Source organism: Mustela nivalis, assembly GCF_964662115.1.
Source record: "Mustela nivalis genome assembly, chromosome: 12".
Lineage (NCBI taxonomy): Eukaryota > Metazoa > Chordata > Mammalia > Carnivora > Mustelidae > Mustela > Mustela nivalis.
Window position 1 is genome coordinate 77,027,034 of NC_139031.1, and position 3,581 is coordinate 77,030,614.

Below are 3,581 nucleotides of genomic sequence, written 5' to 3' on the forward strand. Positions count from 1 at the left end.
TAATCCTGGGCAGGAAACAAAAATTTACATTTAGAATATATTAGTTTAAAATATAATTTTTATCTGGAAATCTATATATATACTAACCTTTCCTGTGTTTATTATTCTTAAAATTCCTTGACTTTGTCTAAAATAATTTTGAGAGAATCTTTAAGTGACCTTTAGACATAAGTAGAGCTGAGGATTGTTTATGAGTATAATTATAAAGAGAATTTCATATTTGGAAGCAGGCATTGATAGCCAACCCAAACTAGAAATCTAAATGGCAAGCAGTGCCAGGTGAAAGTGTTACACAGCCATCTGGCTGTCCCCTGGGGGGAGAGGAACATTAGAGGTTCTCTTGGCTCCATATTTGGTTTTATTCTTTAGATTAATATGTACTCTGCCATGATTCCTGAGAAACCTCCTAGTAAAGATTTCAGGTGTCTAAAATAGTCAACCCATGCACAGTTTGAAATTGTATTAAAGTAACTAGTGAAACCTGTGTAATTCATTCAGATGCCCAAATTAGTGTAACATTTGGCTTTTCTTTGCCAATTAATTAATTCTGTTCAGGGAGTTTTCAGAAGGAAGTTCAAAAGGTTCCAAGGTTTCTAGACAGAAACATATGTCAATAAGTTTGTATAAAGCAGCTGAGTTATTGCCCTATAATTTTGCTCAAACCTTTTCTCACGTTAAAAGAGAGCAGAGAAGGAACTAGATCTATTGTGTATGGTTTTTTTTAAAGGTTTTCTTTATGTTAACTAACTGGAATTTAAATAAAAACCTTAAAAAAATAAAAAGTTTCTTTTTTTCTTGCAGTGGCAAGTAATTTGTCTTTTACATAGTGTTAGAACATTGAGGGTATGTTAAACTTCAAGGAAAAAAAAAAGTATTGTTTTAGATGTCATCCTAGGAAAGGTTTACACTGAAGACTTTTGGGAGTAAATCTGAGTTTATACTGAACACATGTAGCAAGTTACTATGTCATATCTCCTCTAAAGTGGAAATATTCCAATCATACATCTATATCATCTGATGTCCATCAGATAATCTAAAAGTCTCTCACAGTAGGTCATGAGGGGCCTAGACAGTGGTCTGATGCTCCATGACAAACCCTCCTTTCTACTCAGACATGAAAGCTATGTCATTCTCTGATTACCACCTGGTTACGGATTACTAATAGTAAGAGATTGCACCAGCAAAATATTATCAGCTGGGTTATATTCTATGAGTTTTGCATCTATTAATTCATTTACTCATAAGTCAGCTCATGGTGCAGTTGCTATTATATAGGATTCCTCTTTTTACAGAAGAGAAATTAAAGTGACTTGCCAAGAATAACAAACCATAAGCAGTTTACAAGTTACTTGGAAAAGCTTGGATGTAACATGGTCGTTTACGGAACAACTGGAACTTTGGTTCCTAGCTCTTTTTCTTTTTTTTTAAAGATTTTATTTATTTATTTGAAAGACGGAGATCACAAGTAGGCAGAGAGGCAGGCAGAGAGAGAGAGAGAGGGAAGCAGGCTTCCTGCGGAGCAGGGAGCCCGATGCGGGGCTCGATCCCAGGACCCTGAGATCATGACCCGAGCCAAAGGCAGCAGCCCAAACCACTGAGCCACCCAGGCGCCCCATCTTTTTCTTTTTTTTTAAGATTTGGTTTATTTATTTGATAGAGAGAACACAAGTAGGCCGGCAGAGAGAGAGGGGGAAGCAGACTCCTTGCCGAGCAGAGAGCCCAATGCAGGGCTTGATCCCAGGACCCTGGGATCATGACCTGAGCCAAAGGCAGAGGCTTAACCCACTGAGCCACCCAGGCACCCCTTGGGTCCTAGCTCTTATACATCAGAATTTCTGGGTGCTTTTAAAAAATGTATACTCTTAGCTTTGTCTCCTCAAAGCAAGGAGTTCCATCAGGCACCATCTGAGTTTTTCCTTTGCCAACCTGGGAACTCTGTCAGGGCATTCATCCAGGGGAATCCTACAGACCAGTTTATTTCCCTCTCCTCAGGTTCTCTGTCCTGCATTGACTAATGGCCAGTGTCTTGAAACCCAATGGTTCCCTTGTCTTGTCTGTTTTTTTTTTTTGTTTTGTTTTTTAAGGTGATAGATCTGGATCAGAAGTAGATGTCCTATGGAATTTAAAAAGTTCATATTTTATTGTTATCTCTATACATACAGAAAAGCACATCTGTCATTAAGGATGCATTCATAAATGTTCATAAACTATAATAAAAATAGGACAAGACACCACTCAACATCTAAAACAAAAAGATTGTTGAATATATTGCCTATTTTAGGAAAGAGAGTTATATCAATCAGACACATTGTCTCTGAACAGAGATAGGGCTCATCTTACATAAAGTTTTGGGAGAAGCATAGAATTCTGATATTGACAGTTGGCAGACGTTAAGTGAATTAACATTATCTGCAGTATCCACCTAGTTGAGATCTTTGTTTTTTATTGATTAGTTGTCAGAGGCATCCTTATTTCAGAGAATCCTTTTCTGATGAACTGACTTTCAGAAGCAAGAAGCTGTCACTTATTGTAGAAGCACCTTCACTGAAAGGAGTTTCTGACCAGCAGAACAAATGTAAAGCCAGTAACCACAGCTATAGAGTAATCCATCTTTATGTGGGTGTTGTGAGGCTTCTTTTGTCATTGACTACATCTAAGTAAAAAGCAAGCAAAGACAGAACAAAAATTTGGAACATTCCTAGTCCCCAGAAGATCTGGGTCCTATGCCTCTCTTGAGGAAAGCCACTATTCTGACTTCTAACAGCATGGATTTGGTACTTTACATAAATGGAATTAGCATATACTTTTTTCTTGTTCTAGTTTCTCTTCCTCAGCATTAAATTTTAAAGATTTATACATAGTTTAATTGGCATATGTATGAGCATGTATACTCATTTGTGTTGGGTATGTCCTAAGTAATGAGATTGCTGAATCAGAGGTATGTGTATGTTTCACTTTAGTAGATACAGCTAAACCCTTCTCTCTTGGGGTTGAACTAATTACTGCTCCCATCAGCGCTCTCCGAGACTTTGATTTGTTCCACGTCATCACCAATACATGCTATTATCTAATGCAGATGGTCATGTCACATTGGAATTTTAGTTTGCTTTTCCCTGATGATCGTGAAGTTGAAAAGCTCTTCTCTGGTGATTAATCCCCCAACTCTGTTCATATCTTGGATCCTGGAGCCTTGGAAAGTAGGTTTATACCATTTAAGCAAGAGATGGGAAAATTACTCTCCAGGAAACATTTAGAGACACTGCAGAAAATTTAGAGATACTAGCAGAAAACATTTAGAGATACTGACACTGGTGGTATCCGCACCCCCCCACCCCGACCAAAAACTGAGTCATATCATTCTATGGTGAAGCTATATTTGACAAATTTGTCCATGCACACCAAGCTTCTATTCACCAGTTTGAAGTCCAACTCAGTTAGGAGCAGGCAACCAATGGACACTAAACGTTTTTGAGAATTAGCTAAACTGTGTTTTAGACCCAAACTAAAAAACAAATAACAAAGAGATACAATAATTGGAAAGGTATGGAAACTTATTCAAAGAAAAGAATTTTTTTAAAGAT